Source organism: Micrasema longulum, unplaced genomic scaffold (assembly GCF_059751315.1).
Source record: "Micrasema longulum isolate JH-2025_06_02 unplaced genomic scaffold, ASM5975131v1 h1tg000362l, whole genome shotgun sequence".
Lineage (NCBI taxonomy): Eukaryota > Metazoa > Arthropoda > Insecta > Trichoptera > Brachycentridae > Micrasema > Micrasema longulum.
Genome location: NW_028277564.1, coordinates 147,782 through 164,046, shown reverse-complemented (window position 1 = coordinate 164,046; position 16,265 = coordinate 147,782).

The following is a 16,265-nucleotide window of genomic DNA, read 5'->3' as shown; positions in this document are numbered from 1 at the left end:
TAGAAGGAATGTGGTGAGAGAAGTGTGCTTGTCAATTTAATTTATGGATGCATCGAAAAAATAGGAAACTGGATGGCTGAAAACAGACTAACATTAAACCCATCAAAAACTAAACAGCTATGGGTCGCTTCAGCCAGACGACAGAATTTGATCCAGGATACGGCTCTACCCGATGTAGGGAGTACCGCTTTACCCACCGTTAAACTACTGGGAGTTTTACTCAATTCTGACCTTTCTCTTGACGCTTAAATTAGTAGAACGATAAGTTCATGCTTCTACCAGCTGAGACAAATTAAATGCATACGCAAAAATTTGCCGGTTGATGCCGCCCATCAATTGATAAATGCGTTTGTAGTGTCTAGAGTCGATTATTGTAATAGTATCTATGCAGGTCTACCAGTGAACAAAATGACTCGCCTACAATCTGTATTGGATGCCGCAGCGAGATTTATTTTCGGAATCTCTAAGTTCAGTCATATCACTCCATTACTTCGGAACTACACTAGCTACGTTTTCCACAGAGGGTCGAATACAAACTCTGTTGGCTTATGTATAAGTCACTGCACAACTCTGCTCCAGAATATCTTAAGGAAGTATGCATTCCAGATGAACTAGCTGACAGGCGTCTAACGCTTAGATCAGCTACGTCTACGGCGAGAGGAAAAGTTATTTTACCTCTACGCAAACAGCGCACTTAATTTAGTGAACGTGCATTTGCGGTCGCAGGCCCTATGGCATGGAATGCTCTCCCAGCAGAGGTGCGAGGCTGTGAAAGTGAAGTGATGTTTCGGAAAAAAACTTAAAACCCACTTGTTCTCTAAATCATTTGAATAAATCCGTAGCATGTGACAACAAAATAAATTATTTAAATTAAATTACAAATTTAAAAGAATCACTATGTAAAGCGCTCTTGAGGTATTTTGTTATGAAAATGGCGCTATATAAGTTATCCATCATAATAATAATAATAATATTTGATTTCACATTTTTATCGATTGTTGCTCGGTACTGTCGATAATCCTCAGATTTTGATGTTTGTATGTGCCTGATAATTACTTAAGACAGCGTCAGCATGGATTGTTTCATTTTACAATATACAGAACAAACCTGCCGATATTTATGCCTGTTGGAAAGGCTACCGCTATGTTGAATAACATCACCCTGGATATTGATCTGTTCCATGTATCCAAAGAGGTTTTCCGGAGCAGGATTCTCCTATTACTTTGACATGAGTCTCGTTCATGTATTATTTCTATTTTATAATATATACGCATTGAATATATGTTTGTAATGAATATAATAAATTTGAATAAATAAATTGAATTCTTTGTCATACGGAGAGAATTTAATATTTTGGAATGAGCTCTCAAATAAAACTTGTAAGACTAGATTTTCTTAAGGGAAAAGATTTAAGTTTGAAACACCTTGATCATTTTTCAATGATTTATATTAGTGTTCTGTTATTTTAGGCAAATGAAATATTTATGTTTGATTTGTTTTTGGTCATAACTAATGAGTTGCGTATGGTATTATTATTTTATTTTACATGTTTTTGCGTGATATTTTTTGTATTTTTATGTTTACCTTTGTCCAAATATGACTTTAAAACCATGGATTTGAGATACATAATTTCATTAAATCAATCATTCTACTTTCTGAACCGTAAATTGTCTACGACAATTAAAACAGTTTATTAATATTATTAACTTAAACAGTTTGTCTAAAAAAAATGTAATATGGAGTACAGAAAAATTGAAATATAATGGTGAATAATGCACAGCGCTCAAAATGGCCACTTTAACTCGTGAAAGCAATGAGGTGATAGCGTATTAAATGTTTCTTTTTATATAATATGTAAAAAGTATAGGTAAATATAAATATGTTTATGTGGATAAATTTATGCATGTGTGTATTTATATGTATATTTATTTACATTACAATTGACCGGGAAGTTTAAAGGCATCGGTTGTTTCTGGTTGTCGAACTATGAACCGTGTCTCTCGACTTAATTTATTAAAATATATAATACTGGTATTATATATGGTTTTTTTTTAAACTCGACATTACAGATTATTTTCCAAAAAAGGCATATTTATTTATTTATTTTACAGAAACAAACAGTTGACAATCATATAATAACATAACAAAGATACAGTTTAAAGACATACCAGCAAAGCTTCTAAATTAAAATTATATGTATAAAATTTTCGTACAACAAGAAGGGGTACATAAACACATGTATTTGTAGGAGAGACATTGTAGAAATGTGTTTGAGTGTATTTGTGTGAGATTAAGTGCTCAGGTGTGTGTAAGTGTGAGCATCATTAAATAGTAAGCGGGATGTAGCCAGAAAGAATGAGTCTTAATTTATTTTTAAATAAATTACGGGGCGTGTTAAATATATCAAAAGATGAAAAAAAAAAACATTATAGTTCGAGCAAAAACGATAGAGGAAAGAGTGTTGTGCATAGTTAGTGCTACAGATTGGCAGATGAAATGCTTATCTTCCATATTCCCTTCTCTGATAAACATTTGGCTTCGTAATGATATTATATTTCAATTATCAGTCTATGTTAATTTGTGTTGCCAGTTTTAAAAACTAGTGTTACGAAATTGATTGAATTTGTGATGAGATGGTTTTTTAAAAAAAAATATTTTTAACTCTTACGTATAATAACAATTATTTTCCAAAAAACAATCATGCTCTGTTGTTGGTAAAAATATTTTTTCTACCTTTTGAAAAGTTTGTCCGAGTCTTTTGATTTGTAACAGTCTGGTAGTTTATTAATTAATTTTAGTCCCTAGTCGCGATTTTTGTCTCGTTTTGGAATATTGTAGGCGATATTGTTCTAATATTCTTGTATTATGTCAATGTTTATTTTATTTTTTTCAAGTTTTAGTTTTTTGTCTACAATTATATCAGTGGCTGACTTATGAATACATTTTAAAGAATCTCGTTGAAAGAGTTCATTAACATTTAATTGTTGAGTTTTTATAAAGAGCTCTTTTGTTGGTGTTATATAATGAAAGGATTCTGGCTTCAATATTTTATTTTGCTGTCGTTGTTGTCTGTTTATGTCATTTTGGTTTTTTGTTCCCCATAGTTGTTGATAAAACATATTTGAGATTTAAAATAGGCCTTTTTAACCAAACGATTTTTTTTCCTTTTTTGGAACAAAGTTTTAGAATTTTGAAAAAGACTCGATAATGTTGCTATTTTTCTAATTAAATTATTGATATGAAAGGTCCATGTCATTTGTCTGTCTATTGTTAGTCCTAAATAATTTACATAATAAATTTTAACTAGTCGTTTTCGTACATGTAAGCATCTTTTTTATGTCATTCTTTTCTAGATTCAAAATTTGTCACATTAATATTGTTTTCATTAATTGTAAGTGAGTGTGTTTTTGTCCATTTAGTCAATATAATGAGGTCATTGTTTATGTTTTTGTTGATAAATACGTTAGTTTTAATTTTGAAAAATAGACCTGTATTGTTGACATGCACAATTATGTTTCTTTTAAAATCATACAATGAAAGGTCATTTTTATGTAAAATATATGACAGTTGACCCAAGATCGATCTTTGTGGTACACCAAAATTCACTTTTCGCATTTGATTTTTTTCTTAATTAATATAGATATATTGTTTTCAATCCATTAGGTACGATTTTGTCAATTCATATTCTTGATATTTTACTTCTTTGTTACGTTTCTAAGACACAACAGTGTGTTAATAAAAATAGTTTGATGATCTGTTAAAGACAATTTTTTTTAGTAGTGAAAATCAGAATTTTAAATTGTCTGCTCTTTTAGTCCACTGAACTTAATAAAATATATTATGTTCGCTGAAAAACAAAGAGATTTGATACGGTCAATTTTTCCTTTGTGACCACCAAAGCATATCAAATTTGGATGCAAATGTCACACACGTGTGCAATTCAAAATATTTCAAATATCCAGAACGGTAAATTCGGAGATTTAAAAAGTGGTAGTTTACCGCGTAACAGCACGTATATCTACTTATTGCACGAACGTTGAAGATAGTGAACAAACAATCACGTTTTATTATTTTATTCTTCAACAAAATAGCGTCGGTTATGGGCACGTGCAACGAAATGGGTAGCAAGTAAAATTAATCAACAAATTTTCCGAATTTTGAAATTCAAGTTTCAAACATTTTGAATGGAACTTTTATTTGACTATTTATTCTTCAGATTAAAGCTTACGAGTTTTAAATTTCTGGGATAATCACTCGTCCTGTATAAGCAGATAAAGGTTGTTTATGAAGAAATCATACACAAAATGACGTTTTTCATTGTTCATGTAAAACGGAAAATCCGGACTGACCTCCGACTAAAAGAATAATAACATACTTCCTTTCAAAGTATTGCCACTGCATGACATAACCAATACAATTTTAAATATCATCAACTTTTCTACTAACATAAATTTAAAATATACCTATGGTCATGATATTCAAAAGTACAATACGCGTTACTCGGGGAATCTTCATGTGTCTAAGTTTCGCTCAATAAAGTTTGGCAGTAGGTCTTTGGAAAAAAATGACCATTCCAAATATAATAAACTGCACTATGAGCTTAAACACGAACAATTGAATAAAAAATCCAGAAGTGTCACAATTACAAAATATTTCTCAAATCTTTTTAATTTATATAGATGGTGTAAAATATTGTGTTTTTTTATATTTCTTATACAATAATGTTTCTTTACTGTTTCGGATGTATTAACTATGTATAATATTATGTGTTGTCAAAAAATGTATTTTTTTATGTACGGCCCCAAATGAGTTTCTTTAATGACGCTTGGCAGTATAATATGTACTTTTTGTATTATATGTTTTATTAATAATAAAAATAAGTAAAAAATATTTTTTAAAAATGTTTTGATACAAAAAAAATACTTGAAAAAAAACTATACTTCTTGAACCAGTTAGTTTTATCAACAATATTTTGAGTTTGTCAAAATTTTTAGAGACAATGAATGGATTTCACTCCCTAGAAAGTAATCAAGATAAGCATATTACAACAGAGATAGATAATATATATAATAAGAAATTCGACGTCTATTCCAATATTCAATTGAATATTTATTTGTTTTGTTCAAGACTAACGATTTTTTTTATATTTCCATTTATTAATTGAATAAATGAAAAAAAATATTGCATCCTTTATGGTTTTCCTTCTTTACCTTTTTTTTTTCTTTTGTGTATTTTAATGTTTTGTTATTAATCGGTATAAACTGTTATTCCATTACATGATTATTCACTTTGATTTATATTTCATAAACCGCATTGGAATAATACGATTTAAATTATGATTATAAATTTGAATGATGTTTTGTATATTGGATTGTGTTTGTTTCTGTATACTTTGAATTTATGTTTGATCAAAATCTGAAACACTTCAAAGTATTTTCGATTACATCAATTGGTCCAAGAAGAATTTATAAAAACTGACTAATATTTGTAGGTCTTGCCTTTTATAGACAATATAATTTATCCAGTCAGATCAGTCCCACCTGCATCAATAAAAGTTTCAGGTGCTCAAAGATGTTTATCACTTCGATTAGAAGTCCTTAACCTACAGTTAATCCATAATATGTTTTTATCGCGCCGGTAATTACCGACAAGTGCTGCAATTGAGCTGCAGGTGTTTAACATCACAAAACTTACCAGAAGTAAGAATTTTCTGAAATATGTATATTCAAACATATGTAAAATGGTCAATATTGCACAGTGTGTAAAGCGGCCAGTAAGACCATGTAATAACATGTTAAAAGCCATGTAAAAGTTTCTTCTTATATTTACTACTGTAATTGTGAACTGCAATAAAAGGCGTTGCTTTTATATAAAGATTATCGGAAGACAAGACTGTAGTCTCATAAAAAGTAAAAAAATAATTAGATTCATTAATTTTTAAACGCCGTTTTTTCAAAACTCAAAAATAAAAAAAAACATTTAGTAAAACTAAGATTTTTTTTAGGGTTTCTGTTAAAAAATTTACCTCAAATTTTTATGTACCATAAATATTTATGTATATATATATTTTTTATTTTTTTTTACAGTTTACATAAGGGGTAAAACAGATTATTAAAAAAAAGGATAATTACTTAGAAATGAAATACATATTAACAGTAAAAATAGTAAACAAAAAATCCCACAAAGCCATGGCCGGTTCGTGGGTATACAAGAAACAATATACTTTTCAAACAACAGATTACGCCTCTTTAAATTTATATCTAACTTTGGTAAGTTGATTTTCATATAAATTCTTTGTATAAAATTTGTTTGAAAATTAAAAGATAATCGCTGCAGAGAAATCTTAATTTTTTAAACAAAAATACATGAATGTTGAATTTCATTAATTTTGTGCAATTTTCGTTTATTTATCGTGAAATTATTCCTTCTGTAAATCGTTTCGAAAAAATAAGAAAATAAAATGTTTTTGCTGACGTAAATTATTTTCTGTGAAATAAAGTTTTGGTTATATGTTTTTAATTTCTAGAATACGTTTATAGTAAAATATTAATGCTCATATTGGACATCAAATGGCTTTCAAATTTAGCTAAAAACATACCGTAGAAACAAAATATTATCCCATAAAAAAAGGTATCGACAAAAATATTCTTCAAACGCTTCCTAACCAGAAGCAATCAGCTTAGAGAAGGTAACTCCGACAGAAAAATCCACCAGAGAAGGCAACGGGAAACCACTCTGGTCATGTTTTCCCAGGAACTCATCACTACGGCTCGTACATCAGTAAACAGTCGTCCTAAATGCGGAATATGGGAGTAACGCAGGACAGAGTTTCTAAAGCTGCAGTGATTGCCAATGTCAAGGGGACCCGACAAGACACCAGAAGGAGAAAAAAAAGTTCAGTAGGTATTTACAAATATAATTTTGAAAAATATACAAGAAACTAGCGGACCTAACAGACGTTGTCCTGCCCAAACTTTGTCTTGCCTGCTATTATAAGCTGGTTCACCAAACGTTTTTTGATTCAATAAACTATATATATTGGGTTCGAAATTTCAATCCTTTCGTTTCGTCGTTTTACGATTTCTGTTACCCAAAGCAAAGTAAAAATAAAGGCAATATCACCAGCTATATATGTATATGATTCTACTGAACGTGTGATTAATTATTGAAATTTAACTGGATGCTACTGATTTTACTACGATACTACGGATTTAACTGGATTTAATCTGGATACTATTTTATAATTTAATTCAAAAACATAAAATAAATATTATTTAAATTCAGAGTTTTTTTCCAAATGTCGAACTCTGCTCTTCTAACAACAGGAATGCAATTTATTGAGGATTGCGATTTTCATAAATTTATTGAATGTCAGTCAATGTCAGTCAATGACATAAAGACGTCTGTCAGTTACAATGTTTATAAGAAGGTGAGCAAGTGGATTAGGGGTAGACCTTTTTATATCCTGTAATTATTTTCATGACTAAAAATTGTGTTGCTTTTAATTGAAAAAAATCTCTTATTGTTTTTATGAATATTTCTTTTTTACTTTCTATGTTTATTCATTAACATATGTTTTTTTTTCTTTTTAATACTAGTATTTTAACCGTATCTTATTTTTTTAAAAATAATAAATGGTTTTTTCTGTAATTTATTTCTGTTCTTCAATTTTTAATTACTAACGATATATTTTCAAATTTGTATTTGTGGTTCAATTTTGATTATTATCGGTATGTTTTATAATTTATAATAATTGTGTTTCATTTATTTACTATTAATGGCATATTTTCTAATTTATTTTTATGATTCAATTTTTATTATTATTACTTGCATGTTTTCTAATTTATATTAATATTGATTTTTTCTAATGTTATTATTATTCTTTGAATTTATTGAGCATCATTTAATGAAATTAAAATTTAAAAAAACACAAGAAAAAAATAAGGTCCTTCCTAAACTCAGGAATTTCCTAGCTAGTCGGGACCTGAAACAAATAAACTCTGTATATTTTAAAACTGTGAAATACTAAAAAAAAAAATATATTATTTTAGTATTATCAAAAATCCAGTAAAAAGAAATTAATGGGTAGAAATGATAAAAAATTAAAGGTCAGAATCTGATTGAGATCCACAAAAAACGAATGCTTTTTGGCAACATTTAAATACAAACTTTTTTTATAAATAATGAATTCTCGTCGAATGCAACCCTAGTAATTCGATAAATAAAATATTTATGCTCCTAAGTTTTTTTTTAGTGATAAAATTGAAAGATTTATAAACATGCGGTAGCAAAGTTCATTATTTTGCAAAAAAACCGTTAATCGGTTAAGCCATTTAGGAGGATTTAAGTAACTTCACACGTACAGATAGAGTATGCTTTATAAGAAAAAAAGTTCTGTATAAGATATAAAACATAAAAAAACAATTAAAACTAATACAAGTTAAAGAAATTCACACTAAAGAAAAACGTTATAAAAGTTTGAGAAACAATATTGTAACACAGTATAAAGAATTTGTTCATTAATTTAATATCTTTGTGAATATTTAAAAACAGGTGTTAATATGTGTGTGGGTGTTAATTATATCTGGGAAATAAAGAAAATGGTTTCCCGATGACATTATTTTTATCGATTTTTTCCTTCCCAAGTGGTCCGTAAAAATCGAGTGTTGATTGCATGGTGATTGTCAGGTGATGAAAGCATTTTGAAAGCTATTTCCCCCGGAATTTTCCGATGTGTGACAGACGAAGCCGGAAACAAAAGTCACTTTGTATGGAAATGGAAACATAACAATATTTAGTGTTCTGAATATAACCGGGAACACAATTTTTCCGAAAAGGAATGAAAATATGTTGAAATGTTTGTGTAAGGGAGGTATCTCAAAATAAAGTATTTGGGAAGAGTTATTGGGAACTTTATTTAACGAATGTAACCTTAGTCCAGATGGGTGAAAAATACAGTTATCAGAGTGAAATAGTCCTATTATTCTGAACGAGTGGTTTTGACTTAATAACAACTCAGGCAAAAAATCTGAAAACCGTATTCAAGTGAAGAATTTTTTTTTATATTTTCCAACCGGTTTCAAATCCCGTAAATTGTATCATTTGAAACAAATTGGTACAAAAAAAATGCCATTAAAACAAGGTGATTTTCTATTTGTTAAAAATAATATGACCACTGCAGAAGCAAAACGTCACAACATATTTTCATGGGTTGCAATGACGCCTGGAACTTGTGTAGCATTAAAATCTGTTTTAAAGAATAATTAGAGCAAAATTTATGATACAGAGCAAACATACATAATTATTTACAATTATTTAAAAATAGTGTATTGAAAACTTTTGAATAAAACTGCCGTTGGTCCTTTTTTCTCTTATATTACTCAAATTACATACATTAATATTATTATTATAAATCAAATTTCTCTTTTGAAATTTTGAATTACTACTAAAATCGCTTTAATGAAATTTTATCGACTTCTCTTGGTTTAAAATCTTCTCCTTATATTGCTTTTTAAAATTTTAAAGATTACTTGCTATACTTGTTATTCCTCCTTTATTTTTTTCTTTTTTCTCTGCTGCCATTGGCATGTTTTTATACTTTTAAACTACTTTTAATTACATATATTATATATGTTAATAAAATCAATATATTGCTGATCTCTTAACCTAAATTTATTGTCTTATATTTCACTAAAAGATTATTCTCATCGTTTCTTTGAATCCCCTAAAATAAATATGTGTTTATGTTTTTCCTTTTTAAAAAAAAATGTTATTACTATTTTATTTTATTTTAACATCTGAGCATGTTTTTCATTATTTATTTCCATTCTTAATTTTTAATTACTCTTACAAATTTTCTTCTTTTTTAATATTATTTCCATTTGTAAATACTCACTACAAACTACAAATCTTAAAATATCTTTTTTTCACTTAAATTTTAATTTTTAAACAATTTTCATTTACGTTTTCTTTTTCCTTCTCTTTTTTATACTTTCATAATTAACCTTACATATAATTGCTTTTTAATATGGAAACTTCACTGGTCCAGTAGAATTAAGTCTAATTGTGTAAAATATTCAACTTTGTAACTGTACTGTATGTTTCCTGAATAAAAGAAAATTAAATAAAAATAATAAAAAAATACATATAAGGCACAAAAAGGCTACAGGCACAAAAAAAACTATATAATACAAAAAATTTTTTGATTTTACAGGTTGTTTTTCTAACTGAAATATTTCATTGTTTCTGGACTGCCACCTGAAACGTGCGTAGTACTCGGTAAGTGTTTACCTAAAAAATAATACAGTTCTAATTGTGAAATAGAACCAGAACCCTCGACGCGTACTTTCAATTTCTGGCTGCACTCCTGAAACCTGATTAATGTTTAAGAATTAAGATGCATTAAGGTTAATATTTTACTATAGGTAGAGTCCCAATTTTTCAAATTTTAATGTGAGATTTAGAAACCATTATCAAAAAGATATTGAGCGGCGATTAAAATTGCAATTTTGTTGAATAAGGGTGCTGGGAAACCAATTTAGGGTGAGGGAACTGAAACTTATATAATAGGAAACAGTAATTTATTGGTGCTCAGCTTACGCTCTATTCGGACGTAGCTTATCTTTATGGGGAATCCCACATACGAGAGAATGCACTCAATTCAATGTAGTTCCACTAAATTGCATAATACTGTACTAACTTAGAAATTCGAATATTTTTTGATAGGCATTTTTCAAAAAAATATTCTCATAAGTTCTAACAAGGAACGTTTTTTGAAAATAATTTTGGTTTATTATTATTTATTACAACAAATAACAAGACCAATAACGGGTTTGACATGGAAACAATTTTATAAAAAAACATAATATACAGTTCACTAGGAGTTAGCTTAAGACGTAATGTTACATTTGAAATGAATAATAATTTAACCCAACAATAATTCGGACAAAGAGTCTCAAATATTCCCCCCGTGACGCTAACCTCACGCCTGTATTCCTCCCTCCGAACTCTATCCTTCCCCTCCGCAGGGTTCCTTCACGATCATGTACGCAGTGCCCTTCTTGGAAGTTTTAAATCTACCTCTGAGCCATTTTTGCGACAATGTGTCGTCTTTTAATCAAGTAATATTTTTATGGCGTCTGTTTGCTTTATACCACGTAATTAAATATTATGCTAGTAATTCTGTTTTCACCTGGGGCTATACTATTTTCCATATACTTCAGGGCATATTCAATTTCGTTGTGCATAATTTTTGGCAATTCTTCAGATCCTTTATTCATTATAAACACCTCTTCTTGCAAGCTATGGTTTATATTTGATGTAAAGAGAAGAGTGTTTCTATCACTTTTAAAATTGATTCTTTGTTTTTTGCTGATTTTCCATCTTTGTCTTTGATTTTTGTTATATTTAGTTTACTGCGTGATTCAATTCTGTACATTGCCTTCGTGTTTTTCTATTGTTTGCAAGATGAGGTTTGTATTATATGATCTGATATTTTTTCTTATTTCTTTTCTTTTTTCTTTGTGAGTAATTTGGCTTGATCCGAGTCTCTATCAAGTGTTTTCCTTTTTTCCAATTATTTTAGAGTGTCATTTAATAATTTGTTTGTTTTTGTTCTCTAAATATAACCGTTTTGAGAGAAGTGTGAATACTTGTGGTAATTTTTTCATTTAATTTGTTTATTTTAATTTGTCTGAGTTCATTTTTGCCATCGTATTTACTGTTTAATGTACTCTGAAAAGAGTTCAAATTTCTAGTTTGTACTTCCAATTTAGGAATTTGATGTACTTTTTTCTCTACCATATTTTTTCTTTGCATTCTTGTATTTATTCTTAACAATTTTTTGACCAGTCTGTGATTGCTGCTTGTGTTAAAATTATTAAAAACCGATATGTTTTCACAATATTTCCAGTTATCTGCCAGTACGTAGTAAATTTTATTTTTTTCCAAGTCTATTTCCTCTGTTTTTGTTTTTTGCTATGTTACTATTTATAATTCTCAATTGCACTCATTTATAGAATCTTTACGGCTTGTACAAATATGTTTATGTACCAATAAGTTATGTTATTTAATAATAAGAGTGTCATTTGATATTCCAAAGAATTCTGGAAATTTGACTTTTCAATATATTTTTAAACTTATTGACAAGAATATTGGCGCTAATGATCCCACACACACACCCTTCTGGAACCAAAGGGTCTTGCTTGTGAAACTGAACTTGGCTCAATTATAACCTTTTAGATGAGTGCATAGGTAGCGATGGAAATAAAACTTATATTAGTCTATATCTAAAAGTTACTATAGTGTCCCGCAATCAGGATAACCAAAAAGATCGGTCCCTCAAAACGGGAGATATCAGCAAAAGTTGGTAGCATCGTTTCAAAGAAATAAAGAGAAAATGGAAAAGTGGGAAAAGGAAGTAAATATAAAATTTATAAAAAGGAAGGTAAAAAAACAACAAACAACAAACAACAAATTTAGCTTTTGTAACGTCTATCGCAATGACGAATTTCAGTAGTATGGAAAATTGGATAAATAAAATTAAATCTTGCACGTTGTTGAAATTTGAGCGTTTTATTGCACGGTGATGTTTCTCGAAAATATGTGAAAAAAAACATTTTTAATCAAAACAAACTTCTTTGAATGACATCACATGTTGTTTTGAATCAATTAATGATATAGTATTGTGATAGATTTTCGGTTTCAGATAGCTGATTCATTAATTTGGATAACTCACCAAAGAGAACTAGTGACGTTGAAAAAACACAAAACTTAAAAAAATCGTCGCAATGATATTGCGATACAAAAAATAAAAATACTAGTTTTTTTGGCTTAGTTCAATAGTCTATTAATAAATGAAAAAATATTTGAGTTTCTTATTGTTACAGAATTTTAAAATTACCATAATATTTTATTATTACTTCCATATCTGCACTTGGTGCTGAATATTCAATTACGCACTCGAGATACCAAGTATAGAATCCTATAACTTTATATATACTCCATCATCACTTTGGTTTTTTCCCGTTTTCATTGTGGCTATTTGATGGGACAACAAAATGGCGGACGATGTAGCACGTTTTGGTATTATCAAAGACCCAGGACAGCGATGGTGGTAATAAGATAACAGTATGATATATAAACTGACCACCAAATTCTCTTTGTACGTGTCTAACACAGAGCTGTATGAAGACAACGTAAAATATCTACCCAGAGTACAAAATAAATTGTTTTTTGCAGCTTTGTTTCCGTCATTTTTCTTTACTTGTTCAAATAGTATAACATTATTGTTATCACTTTTATGCATAGGTTTTGTATTCACTAATCAGTAATTAACATTATTTTAATACTTTGGTTTTATTATATTTTCATTTCATTTTATTAACACATACGGCAAAATTGCCTTTTACAAAATGCATAATAGAATTTTTTTTTAAACACACATTACTTAGATTTAGAAGCAAAAATTAACCTTAAAAACACATTAACTGGAGCTTTAAAACAATTTTAAATAAATTTAAAAATCAAATTAAATAATAAAATATTTGAAAGTGTAAATATAACAGGAAAATCATAAAGCACTGTTTCATGTAACAGCAATACAAAAGGCTTAATAACCATTCACTATCTTTGAAAAAGTTCAGTGGGTTTTATCCATAAGAACAATATCCTTAACTAAATATATCTGATACGTGGGAATAACTTTTGTCGAGTTTCTGGAGTCTATTTAACACAGTATTACGAGCATAACTTTTCCTTTTTATTTTGGTTTGTCGGCCTCATTGGTGCGTTTGCCAACCATGCAAGAGGTCTCGGATTTGATCCATAACATGGTTGATAAAATCTGTTAAATTAAAAAGGGTGTTTTCACTCTAGAACACTTCATAGGCCCTCGACTGGTACCTGCGTACGACTGATCATCATACTTTATGTGACAAAAATTATCAAGATACGCTACGATTGATGTACCAATTTATGTACCATTAGGTGTGGAAAGGGAATGATAATGATGATTTTTTTTATTGCTGAGTTTCTAGTTTTATTTAACTGTAAATAATTTTAAAAGCCGTAAATATATTTTAAATATATATTAAAAATATATGTGTATATAATATACGGATCTCAATATTCGAGCTAAGACAAGCATTATCGACAAAATTAAGAAAGAGGCTCTGCGCTGGTTTGGACATGTAGAACGAATGGACAGCGAAAGAACGGCTAAGAGTATTTACAATGCGAATGTTGATGGATGCAGAAATATAGGAAGACCGAGAAAGACATGGCCAAATCCAACAAATAATGGACATGTCTAAAGTCGGAATAATCGGCGCGCGTGAATGAGAAGATGTATGAATGTAGAGGAAGCGAGATCTGTATGTAAAGATATGGTGTTTGGCGTTCTATCCTCTCTGCCTACCCTGACGGGGAAACAGCGTGATGGTTTGTTGTTGTTGTTTTATAATATATATTATACATATGTAAATAGAGTGAACCCTGAACTTTTCTCTTGTTTTTATATTTTAAAATCATGTCAACATTCCACATTTAGACACTCAGTGGTGCATAGGGCACGGCATTTGACCAAAAGCAGCAAATTTGAAAAATCTATAATTGCCGTCCAATCTGCCAGAAATCCAACCCAAGATCTCAAGAATGATATACAACCGCGCTAACCACTAGAACATGAGGCTGACATGATAATATGCTGATATTATCTCCACTCGATGTCCTTATTGAAAAGTTTCCGGAAGTCTAGGAATCTGGTAGTTTTTCCTACACATACCTGTATTCAGTCTGGACACAGGGACAATTTTGTTATATACCATTCACTTGGTTGTCAAACATTTCAATAAATGTTTCCATGTACGCATTTCGGTTTTGAGACGTACCCGTATATTCGTTTAAAAAGGCAGTTTCCTATGCACCAGCAGGTGCTGATATGGGTTTAATAATAATGATGATTATTATTGTTGTTATTATCTAAATAGTTATATTATTTATGTTATACCCACGTATCTGATATATTTAGTGTAGGGTATTGTTCCCATAGAACAAACCTTTTGAACTTTTTCAAAAATAGTGAATGGTTATTATATTTATTTATTCATGCATATCATAATATATACAGTTTTTTGTTCACTTTGCCTAGCTGTATGAAACGGTACTTATGATTTTCTTGTTGTATTACTGTAGAATGTTTTATTATTTAAAATTTCTACTGAATACGCTGTATAATTTTTAGGTTATTTTTTAAATATAAATCTTGTATAATTTTAAGAATTTTTTTTTTTTTATAAATCTTGAGTGTAAGGAAATTTATGTTCAAAAAAAATATGTATATAGTAAGCCAAATATGCTAGTATTATAAATGTTTGTAAAAGGCCGATTTGCTGTTTAGGTTAATAAAATAAATATAATAAATAAAATGAATAAAATGAATAAAATGAATAAAATGAATAAAATGAATAAAATGAATAAAATGAATAAAATGAATAAAATGAATAAAATGAATAAAAATAAAATAAGTAAAATAAATAAAAATAAAATAAATAAAATAAAAAATTATAAAAAATAAAATAAAATAAAATAAAATAAATATTTTTATTATTTTTATTTTTTTATTATTATTATTATTATTTTTTTTCTTATTTTATTATTTTATTTTATTTTATTTCATTTTGGTTTATAATATGTTTTTATTAAGATTTATTTTTCTTTTCCGAAACAATTTAGACTTCGTTTCTTACTGGATTTCAAACTTCTGCCGAAGATATAATATTATTTTGGCCTGTTGGATTGTACGTAAAATGGCTGGCCTAAGATAATAGAAAAAAGATAGGAAATAGACACAATATAAGGAAACGCTCTATCTGATTTTTATATCGATAATTTATGATAATTTTTCGTGATTTATGGATGTCTCAATATATTTGAAAATACCGGCACGTAAACACGTGTCATATTAGTAAGTGCTAATGAGGTATACCGTTATCATATAAATTTATCGCTTTTTATTGGGCGACTGAGAACACGTCCCATTTTTGCAAAATTGCTCAAAAGTAAACAAAAAATTTCGAAATATTATAACCATGACACACATCTCTCTTCTGGGTTAGTTATAACCCATTCAATGCCTGTTTTCCTCATAAAAAAATATTAAATAAACTATGGCTTTTTATACTAAAAAAGTAACGAAAGATGATGGATGGTAGGGATTCGTGTATAATTTACTGTGTAAATAACTATTTATTTCGTGTCGTGGATAA